Here is a 13266-nt window from a genome sequence, read left to right on the forward strand (position 1 = left end):
TTCAAAAACACTCAAAATATACCTTTTCGGTAATGTTATTCAATTTCTTAATTTTGGTTAGTTTGCATCCGTTTTAGCGTTTTGTACGTAAAACACCGAAAAGACATGTTTTCAGTAATTTTGTTTTGGATTCCCATATAGATTGACTTCCTTGGGTTTTATCATGTTGGTTTCGAACATGCTGAAAAACACTCATAAAACAGTTTTCTGGCAAAGACGTTTAATTTTCCCATATAGGTGGCTTTTCATGCACTTTAGGGGTTTGGTACATAAAGGTCCGAAAAAAAAGCTAAATTTAACTTTTTTGATAATTTTCTTATTTCATATAATTTCCTGAACTTTGCACGAATTTTGGCATCTCGTTACCAGTGAAGATGAATAAGAATGATAAAAAAATTCTTATTTTTTTATTTATTTTTCTCTCAATAAAGAGTGTAATTTGTGGCTTTTAGCTTTTTCGTACTTAATAAACTTAAAAACACTCATAATACACGTTTCTCGTAATGTCCTTTCATTTCCCAAAAATACGGTTCTTTGCATGTATTTAAGAGTTTTTATTAGTAACATGATCAAAAACACTCAAAATACATGTTTTTGGTAATATTATTCTGTTTCACCATCAAGTGTATTTTGCATGCATTTTAGTGTTTTGGTATATAAGGAGCTCAAATACACTTAAAGGGAAGTTATTGTTAAAAATTGGTTTTATTCCAATGTAATGTGATTGACCTGCTTTTTACTGCTTTATTGCCTAACACGCTAAAAAACACTCAAAAGACATTTTTCTGGTAATGTCATTTTTTTCCCACAAAAAGCTGGTTTCGCATGCAATTTGGGTTTTGGTAACTAAGGATGTGAAAAGCACTCAAAATACACGCATTTAGTCACATTGTTCTGTTTCTCAATTAAGAGTGTTGTTCCAGAGTTTCCATTTTGGAATGTATGAAACTTCTCTATATACACGAGTTTTTGCGTTTTTTGCCTTGTAGTTCTTGTGAAACTATAAATTACTCATTATACGTGTTTCTTGTAATGTCCTTTTGCTTCCCAATATTGAGTGCTTTCCATCCATTTTTGCGTTTTTTGCAGGTAACAATTTCAAAAACACTTTAAATATACCTTTTTGGTAATGTTATTTTATTTTTTCATATTAGTTGGTTTACATCCGTTTTAGTGTTTTTCTACGTAAAACAACGAAAAGACACGTTTTTAGTAATTTTGTTTTGGATTCCCATATAGATTGACTTGCATTTTATTTATCGTGATGGTTCCTAACATGCTGAAAAACACTTACTCGTATATGACCGTTTTCTGGCAAAGACGTTTAATTTCCCCCTAGAGGTGGCTTTGCATGCACTTTAGGGGTTTGATACATAACAGTTCGAAAAAAAAAGCAAAATTGAACTTTTTTGATAATGTTCTTATTTCACATAATTTCCTGAAATTTGCCCTAATATTGGCATTTCGGTACCTATGAAGATGAATAAGAAAGAAAAAAAAATATTGTATTTTTTTTATTTATTTATTGTTTCTCAATAAAGAGTGTTATATGTGTCTTTTAGCTTTTTGGTAATTATTGAACTTAAAAACACTCATTATACTTGTTCCTCGTAATCTCCTTTCGTTTCCCAAAAATAGTGTTCTTTGCATTTATTTAAGCGTTTTTATTGGTAACATGATCAAAAACACTCAAAATACATGTTTTTGGTAATGTTATTGTGTCTCACCATAAAGAGTGTTTTGCATGCGTTTTAGTGTTTTGGTATATAAGGAGCTCAAAAACACGTAAATGCAAGTTCTTGGTAAAAATTCGTTTTCCTCCAATGTAATGTGATTGCCCTCCTTTTTAGTGCTTTATTTATTTTTTTTTTATCACGCTCAAAAACACCCAAAAGACACTTTTCTGGTAAAGTCTTTTTTTTCCCACAAATCTATTTTTGCATGCAATTTGGGGATTTGCCAACTAAGAATGTGAAAAGCACTCAAAATACACGCATTTATTAAGGCTGATCTGTTTCTCAATTAGGAGTGTTATACATGAGTTTTAGCATTTTTGTATCTAGGAAACCTCTCCATATACACGAGATTTTGCGTTTTTTGCCTTGTGGTTCTTTTGAACTATAAAACACTCATTATACACTTTTCTTGCAATGTCCTTTTGTTTCCCAATATAGAGTGCTTTGCATCAATTTTCGCGTTTTTTGTAGGTAACATGCTCAAAAACACTCAAAATATACGTTTTTAGTAACGTTTTTCTATTTCTTGATATTGGTTGGTTTACATCCGTTTTAGCGTTTTTCTACGTAAAACACTGAGAAGACACGTTTTCAGTAATTTTTTTTGGATTCACATATAAAGTGAGTTCCTTATTATTTATCGTTTTGGTGCCTAACATGCTAAAAAAAAACACTCAAAACACATATTTCTGGTAAGGTCGTTTAATTTCCTTATATAAGAGTCTTTAAATGCACTTTAAGGTTTGGTACATAACAGTACGAAAAAAAAAAACGGAAACTAACTTTTATGATAATATTCTTTTATCATATGATTGCCCTGAATTTTCCCAGAATTCTGGCATCTCGTACCTATGACTATGAATAACAAAAATTTTTATTTTTTATTTTCTAAATAAAGAGTGTTATTTGTGGGTTTTAGCTTTTTGGTACTTAAAAAAAACACTCATAATACACGTTTCTCGTAATGTCCTTTTGTTTCCCAAACATAATGTTCTTTGCATGTAATTAAGCGTTTTTATAGATAACATGATCAAAAACACTCAAAATACATGTTTTTGGTAATTTTATTCTGTTTCTCCATAAAGTTTGTTTTAGCGGTTTGGTATATAAGGACCTCAAAAACACTTAAAGGCAAGTTTTTGGTATAAATTGGTGTTATTCCAATGTAATATGATTGCCTTGCTTTTAGTGCTTTATTGCTTATTACGCTCAAAAACACTTAAAAGACACTTTTCTGGTAATGTCATTTTTTCTCACAAAAGGTTTTGTTAACTAAGAATGTGAAAAGCACTGAAAATACACGCATTTAGTAAGGTTGTTCTGTTTCTCAATTAAGAGTGTTATTCATAAGTTTCAGCATTTTGGTATCTAGGAACCTTCTCCATATACACGAGTTTTTGTGTTTTTTGCATTTGGTTCTTTTGAACTATAAAAAAAACTCATTATACACTTTTCTTGCAAAATCCTTTTGTTTTCTAATATAGAGTGCTTTGCATCAATTTTCGCGTTTTTTGTAGGTAACAAACTCAAACACATTCCAAATATATCTTTTTTGGTAATGATTTTTCTATTTCTTGATATTGGTAGGTTTGTATCCGTTTTAGCGTTTTTCTACGTAAAAGAAAGAAAAAACACGTTTTCAGCAATTTTGTTTTGGATTCTATAGAGTGAGTTCCTTATTATTTCTCGTTTTGGTGCCTAACATGCTGAAAAACACTCAAAAAACAGATTTCTGGTAAGGTCGTTTAATTTCCTCATATAGGAGTCTTTGAATGCCCTTTAGGGTTTGGTACAAAACAGTCCAAAAAAAACAAAAAATTTACTTTTTTGATAATTTTTGTTTTAACATATAATAGACCTGAATTTTCCCAGAATTTTGGGATCTCGGTACCTATGAAGATGAATAACAAAAAAAAAAATCCTATTTTTTTATTTTCTTACTTTTTTTTTCTAAATAAAGAGTGTTATTTGTGGGTTTTAGCTTCTTGGTACTTAAGGAACTTAAAAACACTTATAATACACATTTCTCGTAATGTCCTTTCGTTTTTTAAACATAAGTTTTTTTTGCATGTATTTAAGCGTTTTTATAGATACATGATCAAAAGCACTCAAAATATATGTTTTTGGTAATTTTATTCTCTTTCTCCATAAAAGGTGTTTTGCATGCGTTTTAGCGTTTTGGTATGTAATTACCTCAAAAACACTTAAAGGCAAGTTCTTAGTAAAAGTTTTTTTTATTCCCATGTAATCTGATTCCTCTGCTTTTTAGTGCTTTATTGCCTAACACGCTCAAAAACACTCAAAAGACACTTTTCTGGTAATATCTTTTTTTTTCCCACATGAAGCTAGTTTTGCATGGAATATGGGGTTTTGGTAACTAAGAATGTGAAAAAAACTCAAAACACAGGCATTTAGTAAGGTTGTTCTATATCTTAATTAAAAGTGTTATTCATGAGTTTCAGCATTTTGGTATGTAAGAAACTATTCTAATACACACATTTGGTAAAGTATTTCTGTTTCAAAATTAAAAGTGTTATTAATGAGTTTCAGATTTTTGGTATGTAAGAAACTTCTTTATGTATACGAGTTTTTGAGTATTTTAGCTTGTGGTTCTTGTCAAACTGTAAAACACTCATAGACGTTTCTCGTAATGTCCTCTTCTTTGCCAATATACAGTGCTTTCCATCCATTTTTCCATTTTTTGTAGGTAACAAGCTCAAAAACACATCAAAATATAATTATCTTTTTAGTAATGTTATTCTATTTCTTCATATTGGTTGGTTTGCATCCGTTTTAGCGTTTTTTCTACGAAAATCACTGAAAAGACACGTTTTAAATAATATTCTTGAGATTGCAGAAAAACACTCAAAAAACAGGTTTCTGGTAAAGTCGTGTAATTTCCCCATTGAGGTGGATTTGCATGCACTTCAGAGTTTGTACATAACTCCGGAAAAAAGCTAAAATTATTTTTTTTATAATGATTTTTTTTTTACAATTAATTTTGACAGAATTTTGGCATCTTGGTACCTCTGAAGATGAATAACAATTTTTTTTTCTCTCTATAAAGAGTTATTTGTGGGTTTTAGCTTTTTGGTACTTCAGGAACTTAAAAAACACTCATAATACACGATTTTCGTAATGTCCTTTCATTTTCCAAACATAGGGTTCTTTGCATGTATTTAGGCAGTTTTATAGGTAACACGATCAAAAACACTTAAAATACATGTTTCTGGTAATGTTATTCTGTTTCTCCATAAAGGGTGTTTTGCATGCGTTTTAGCGTTTTGGTATGTAAGAAGCTCAAAAACACGTAAAGGCAGGTTCTTGGTAAAAGCTGGTTTTATTCCCATATAATGTGATTGCCCTCCTTTTTAGTGCTTTAGTGCCTATCAAGCTCAAAAACACTCAAAAGACACTTTTTTGGTAATGTCATTTTTTTCCCACACAAAGCTAGTTTCGCATGCAATTTTTGGTTTTGGTAACTAGGAATGTGAAAAGCACTTAAAATACATGCATTTGGTAAGGTTGTTCTGTATTCTTAATTAAGAGTGTTATTTCTGAGTTTGAGCATTTTGGTATCTAAGAAACTTCTCCATATACACCGAGCTTTGCGATTTTTGCCTTGTGGTTGTTGTGAAACTATAAAACACTCATTATACACGTTTCTCGTAATGTCCTTTTGTATCCCAATATAGAGTGCTTTCCATCCATTTTCGCGTTTTTTGAAGGTAATAAGGTCAAAAACACTCAAAATATACATTTTGGTAATGTTATTCTATTTCTCCATATTCGTTGGTTTGCATCCGATTTAGCGTTTTTCTACATAAAACACTGAAAAGACACTGTTTTCAGTATTTTTGTGATGGATTCCCACATTTAGTGACTTCCATATTATTTATCGTTTTGGTGCCTAACATGCTGAAAAAAACACAAAAGACAGGTTTCTGGTAAGGCCGTTTAATTTCCCCATATAGGTGGCTTTGCATGCACTTTAGGGTTTTGTACATAACAGTCCTAGAAAAAAGCTAAAATTAACTTTTTCGTAATGTTCTTTTTTCACATAATTTTCTTGAATTTTGGCAGAATTTTAGCATCTCGGTACCTATGAAGATAAATAAAAAAAAATCTTATTGTTTTTATTTATTTTTTTCTCTTTAAAGAGTGTTATTTGTGGGTTTTAGCTATTTGGTACTTAAAGAACTTAAAAACACTCATAATACACGTTTCTCGAAATGTCCTTTTGTTTCCCAAAGATAAGATTCCTTGCATGTATTTAAGCGTTTTTATAGGTACCATGATCAAAAACACTCAAAATACATGTTTTTGGTAATGTTATTCTGTTTCTAAATAAAGGGTGTTTTGCATGCGTTTTAGCGTTTTGGTATATAAGGAGCTCAAAACACTTAGAAAAAACACTTGGTAAAAGTTAATTTTATTCCCATGTAATGTGATTGCCCTGCTTTTTAGTGCTTTATTGCCTATCATGCTAAAAAAAAAAAAACACTTAAAAGACACTTTTTTGGCAATGTCATTTTTTTTTCCACGTAAAACTACTTTCACATGCAATTTGGGGTTTTGGTAACTAAGAATGTGAAAAACACTCAAAATACACGCATTTGGTAAGGTTGTTCTGTTTCTCAATTAAGAGTGTTATTCAGGAGTTTCACCATTTTGGTATCTAAGAAACTTCTCGATATATACGAGTTTTTGCGTTTTTTTGCCTTGTGCTTCTTGAGAATCTATAAAACACTCATTATACACGTTTCTCGTAATGTCCTTTTGTTAACCAATATAGAGAGCTTTCCATCCATTTTCGCGTTTTTTTTTTTTTTTTTTTTTTGTAAAAAGCTCAAAAATACTCAAAATATACCTTTTTGGTAATCTTATTCTTTTTTTTTTATGTTGGCTGGTTTGCATCCGTTTTAGCATTTTTCTACTTAAAACACGGAAAAGACACGTTTTCAGTATTTTGTTTTGGATTCCCAAATAGAATGAATTCCATATTGTTAATTATTTTGGTGACTAACATGCTGAAAAACACTGGAAACATAGGTTTCTTGTAAAGTCGTTTAATTTCCCCTTATAGTTGGCTTTGCATGCACTTTAGGATTTTGTGCATAATAGTCCGAAAAAAAGCTAAAATTAACTTTTTTGATAATGTTCTTTTTTCATATAATCCCTGAATTTTGCCAGAATTTTGTGATCTCGGTAGCTATGAAGAAGAATAACAAAAAAAAAAAAAATACTATTTATTTATTTACTTTTTTTTTTCTCTTTAAAGAGGTTTTAGCTTTTTGGTACATATAGAACTTAAAAACACTCATAATACACGTTTCTCCTAATGTCCTTTCGTTTCCCAGACATAGGGTTTTTTGCATGTATTAGAGCGTTATTAGTGGTAACATGATCAAAAACTCTCAAAATACATGTTTTTGGTAATGTTAATCTGTTTCTCCATAAAGGGTGTTTTGCATGCGTTTTAGCGTTTTGGTATATAAGGAGCTCAAAAACACTTAAAGGCAAGTTCTTGGTAAAAGATGGTTTTATTCCCATGTAATGTGATTGCCCTCCTTTTTAGTGCTTTATTGCCTAACACGCTCAAAAACACTCAAAAGACACTTTTCTGGTAATGTCATTTTTTTACCACATAAAGCTAGTTTTGCATGCAATTTAGGGTTTTGGTAACTAAGAATGTGAAAAACAGTCAAAATACACGCATATCGTAAGGTTGTTCTGTATTCTCAATTAAGAGTGTTATTTCTCAGTTTCAGCATTTTGGTATGTAAGAAACTTATCCATATACACGAGTTTTTCCGTTTTTTTCCTTGTGGTTCTTGTGAAACTATAAAACACTCATTTAACAAGTTTCTCATAATGTCCTTTTGTAACTCAATATAGAGTGCTTTCTATCCATTTTCGCGTTTTTTGTAGATAGGAAGCTCAAAAACACTGAAAATATACCTTTTTTGCTAATGTTATTCTATATCTTCATATTCGTTGGTTTGCATCCGTTTTAGCGTTTTTCTACGTAAAACACTGAAAAGACACTTTTTCAGTAATTTTGTGATGGATTCCCATATTGAGTGACTTCCATATTCTATATCGTTTTGGTGCCTAACATGCTGAAAAACACTCAAAAGACAGGTTTCTGGTAAAGTCGTTTAATTTCCTCATATAGGTGGCTTTGCGTGCACTTTAGATTTTGGTACATAACAGTCCGAAAAAAAAAGCTAAAATTAAATTTTTTTCATAATTTTCTTTTTTCACATAATTTTTCTGAATTTTGCCAGAATTTTGGCATCTTGGTACCTATGAAGATGAATAACAAAAAAAAATAAATAAATTCCTATCTTTTTATTCATTTATTTATTTTTTTTTTCTATAACAGTGTTATTTTTGGGTTTTAGCTAAATGATACTTAAAGAACTTAAAAACACTCGTAATGCATGTTTCTGGAAATGCCCTTTAATTTCCCAAACATAAGGTTCTTTGCATGTATTTAAGAGTTTTTATAGGTAACATGATCAAAAACACTCAAAATACATGTTTTTGGAAATGTTATTCTGTTTCTCCATAAAGGGTGTTATGCATTCGTTTTAGCGATTTGGTATGTAAGGAGCTCAAAAACACTTAGAGGCAAGTTGTTAGTAAGTTAGTTTTAATCCCATGTAATGTGATTGCCCTGCTTTTTAGTGCTTTATTGCCTATCATGCTAAAAAAAAAAAAAAAAAAAAAAAACACTTAAAAGACACTTTCCTGGTAATGTCATTTTTTTTCCCACATAAAGCTACTTTCACATAAAATTTGTGGTTTTGGTAACTAAGAATGTGAAAAACACTCAAAATACACGCATTTAGTAATGTTGTTCTGTTTCTCAATTTAGAGTGTTATTCAGGAGTTTCAGCATTTTAGTATCTAAGAAACTTCTCCATATATATGAGTTTTTGCGTTTTTTGCCTTGTGATTCTTGAGAATCTATAAAACACTCATTATACACGTTTCTCGTAATGTCCTTTTGTTAACCAATAGAGAGAGCTTTGCATCTATTTTCGCGTTTTTTGTAAGTAAAAAGCTGAAAAAACACTCAAATTATACCTTTTTGGTAATCTTATTCTATTTCTTCATATTGGTTGGTTTGCATCCGTTTTAGCGTTTTTCTACGTAAAACACGAAAAAGACACGTTTAAAGTAATTTTGTTTTGGATTCCCACATAGAATAACTTCAATATTATTTATTGTTTTGGTGACTAACATGCTCAAAGACACTAGAAACACAGGTTTCTCGTAAAGTCGTTTAATTTCCCCATATAGTTGGCTTTGCATGCACTTCATGGTTTGGTACATAACAGTCCGAAAAAAAAACTAAAATTAGCTTTTTCGATAATATTCTTTTTACACATAATTTCCCTGAATTTTGCCAGAATTTTGGCATCTCAGTACCTATGAAGAAGAATAAAAAAAAAAAAATCCTATTTTTTAATTATTTCTTTATTTTATTTCTCTATAAAAAGGTTTTAGCTGTTTGGTACTTATGGAACTTAAAAACACACATAATACACGGGTTTTAGTTTTCTGGTACTTAAGGAACTTAAAAAAAACACTCATAATACACGTTTCTCGTAATGTCCTTTTGTTTCCCAAACATAGTGTTCTTTGCATGTATTTAAGCGTTTTTATAGATAACATGATAAAAATCACCCAAATTACATGTTTTTGGTAATGTTATTCTGTTTCTCCATAAATTTGTTTTGCATGAGTTTTAGCGGTTTGGTATATAAGGAGCTCAAAAACATTTAAAGGCAAGTTCTTAGTAAAAATTGGTTTTATTCCAATGAAAAGTGATTGCCCTGCTTTTTAGTGCTTTATTGCCTATCACGCTCAAAAACACTCAAAAGACATTTTTCTGGAAATGTCATGTTTTCCCACATAAATCTGGTTTCGCATGAAATTTGGGTTTTTGGTAACTAAGAATATGAAAAACACTCAAAATACACGAATTTGGTAAGGTTGTTCTGCTTCTCAATTAAGAGTGTTATTCATGAGTTTCAGCATTTTGGTATCTAGGAAACTCCTCCATATACACGAGTTTTTGCGTTTTTTGCCTTGCTGTTCTTTTGAACTATAATACACTCATTATACACTTTTCTAGCAATGTCCCTTTGTTTCCCAATATAGAGTGCTTTGTATCAATTTTAGCGTTTTTTTGTATTTAACAAGCTCAAAAACACTCAAAATATACCTTTTTGGTAATGTTTTTTTTTTCTATTTCTTGATATTGGTTGGTTTGCATCCATTTTAGCGTTTTTCTACGTAAAACACTGGGAACACACGTTTTCAGTAATTTTGTTTTGGATTCCCATATAAAGTGAGTTCCTTATTATTTATCATTTCGGTGCTTAACATGCTGAAAAACACTCAAAAGACAGATTTCTGGTAAGGTAGTTTAATTTCCTTATATAGGAGGCTTTGCATGCAGTTTAGGGTTTGGTACATAACAGTCCGAAAAAAACAGCTAAAATCAACTTTTTTGATAATATTCTCTTATCATATAATTGCCTTGAATTTTCCCAGAATTTTGGCATTTCGTACCTATGAAGATGAATAACAAAAAAAAAATCCTATTTTTTATTTTTTTTTTATTTTTTTTTTTTTTCTAAATAAAGAGTGGGTTTTAGGTTTTTGGTACTTAAACTTAAAAACACTCATAATATACGCTTCTCGTAATGTCCTTTTCTTTCCCAAACATAAGGTTCTTTGCATGTATTTAAGCGTTTTTATAGGTAACATGATCAAAAATACTCAAAATACATGTTTTTGGTAGTTTTATTCTGTTTCACCATAAAGTGTAATTTGCATGCGTTTTAGTGTTTTGGTATATAAGGAGCTCAAAAAGACTTAAAGGCAAGTTCTTATTAAAAATTGGTTTTATTCTAATGTAATGCGATTGCCCTGCTTTTTAGTGATTTATTGCCTATCAGGCTCAAAAACACTCAAAAGACTTTTTTCTGGTAATGTCATTTTTTTCTCACATAAAGCTGGTTTCGCATGCAATTTGAGGTTTTGGTAACTATGTGAAAAGCTCTCAAAATACACGCATTTAGTAAGGTTGTTCTGTTTCTCAATTAGGAATATTATTCATGAGTTTCAGCATTTTGGTATCTAGGAAACTTCTCCATATCCTCAAGTTTTTGCGTTTTTTGCCTTTTGGTTCTTTTGAACTATAAAACACTCATTATACACTTTTCTTGCAATGTCCTTTTATTTCCTAATATAGAGTGCTTTGCATCAATTTTCGCGTTTTTTGTAGGTAACAAGCTTAAAAACACTCAAAATATACCTTTTTGGTAATGTTTTTCTTTTTTTTTTTTTTTTTTTAATTGGTTGGTTTGCATCCGTTTATCGTTTTTTCTACGTAAGACACTGAGAAGACACGTTTTCAGTAGTTTTGTTTGGATTCCCATATAGAGTGAGTTCCTTATTTATTTATCGTTTTGGTGCCTAACATTCTGAAAAACACTCAAAAGACAGATTTCTTTTAAGGTCGTTTAATTTCCTCATATAGGAGGCTTTGCATGCACTTTAGGGTTTGGTATATAACAGTCCGAAAAAAAAGCTAAAATTAACTTTTTTGATAATTTTCTTTTATCATATAATAGCCCGGAATTTTCCCAGAATTTTGGCATCTCGGTACCTATGAAGATGAATAACAAAAAAAAAATCCTATTTTTTTATTTTTATTTATTTATTTTTCTAAATAATGAGTGTTATTTGTGGGTTTTAGCTTTTTGGTAGTTAAGGAACTAAAAAAACACTCATAATACATATTTCTCGTAATGTCCTTTCGTTTCCCAAACATAAGGTTCTTTGCATGTATTTAAGCGTTTTTATAGATAACATGATCAAAAACACTCAAAATACATATTTTTGGTAATGTTATTCTGTTTTTCCATAAAAGGTGTTTTGCATGCGTTTTAGCGTTTTGGTATGTAATGAGCTCAAAAACACCTAAAGGCAAGTTCTTGGTAAAAGTTGGTTTTATTCCCATGTAATGTGATTGCCCTGCTTTTTAGTGGTTTATTGCCTAACACGCTCAAAAACACTCGAAAGACATTTTCTGGTAATATTTTTTTCCCACATAAAGCTAGTTTCGCATGAAATTTGGGGTTTTGGTAATTAAGAATGTGAAAAACACTCAAAATACAGGCATTTAGTAAGGTTGTTCTGTTTCTTAATTAAAAGGGTTATTCATGAGATTCAGCATTTTGGTATGTAAGAAACTTCTTTATGTACACGAGTTTTTGAGTTTTTTGCCTTGTGGTTCTTGTGAAACTATAAAACACTCATTATACACGTTTCTCGTAATGTCCTTTTCTTTCCTAATATAGAGTGCGTTTCATCCATTTTCGCATTTTTTTGTAGGTGACAAGCTCAAAAACACATCAAAATATATCTTTTTGGTAATGTTATTCTATTTCTTCATATTGGTTGGTTTGCATCCGTTTTAGCGTTTTTTCTACGTAAATCACTGAAAAGACACGTTTTCAATAATATTGTTGAAATTGCTGAAAAAAACAAACACTCAAAAGACAGGTTTCTGGTAAAGTCGAGTAATTTCTCCATATAGGTGGCTTTGCATGCAGTTCAGGGTTTGGTACATAACTCCGGAAGAAAGCTAAAATTATTTTTTTATAATGAATTTCTTTTACAAAATTTCCCTGAATTTTTCTAGAATTTTGGTAACTATGAAGATGAATAACAATTTTTTTTTTTTCTCTCTATAAAGTGTTATTTGTGTGTTTTAGCTTTTTAGTACTTAAGGAACTTAAAAACACTCATAATACACGACTTTATTAATGTCCTTTTCTTATAGGAACATAGGGTTCTTTACATGTATTTAAGCGTTTTTATAAGTAACATGATCAAAAATACTCAAAATACATATTTTTGGTAGTTATTCTGTTTCTCCATAAAGGGTGTTTTACATGCGTTTTAGCGTTTTGGTATGTAAGGAGTTAAAAAAAACACTTAAAGGCAAGTTCTTCGTAAAAGTTGGTTTTATTCCCAAGTTATGTGATTTTTCTGGTTTTTAGTGCTTTGTTGCATATCACGCTCAAAAACACTTAAAAGACGTTTTTCTGATAATGTCATTTAAGCGTTTTTATTGGTAACATGATCAAAAACACTAAAAACACATGTCTTTGGTAATGTTATTCTGTTTCACCATAAAGTGTATTTTGCATGTGTTTTAGTGTTTTGGTATATAAGGAGCTCAAAAAGACTTAAAGGTAAGTTCTTATTAAAAATTGGTTTTATTCCAATGTAATGTGATTGCCCCCCTTTTTAGTGCTTTATTGCCTAACACGCTCAAAAACACTCAAAAGACATTTTTTTTCTGGTAATGTCATTTTTTTCCCACATTAAGCTGGTTTCGCATGCAATTTGGGGTTTTGGTAACTAAGAATGTGAAAAGCACTCAAAATACACACATTTAGTAAGATTGTTCTGTTTCTCAATTAAGAGTGTTGTTCAT

Source organism: Scylla paramamosain, chromosome 20 (assembly GCF_035594125.1).
Source record: "Scylla paramamosain isolate STU-SP2022 chromosome 20, ASM3559412v1, whole genome shotgun sequence".
Lineage (NCBI taxonomy): Eukaryota > Metazoa > Arthropoda > Malacostraca > Decapoda > Portunidae > Scylla > Scylla paramamosain.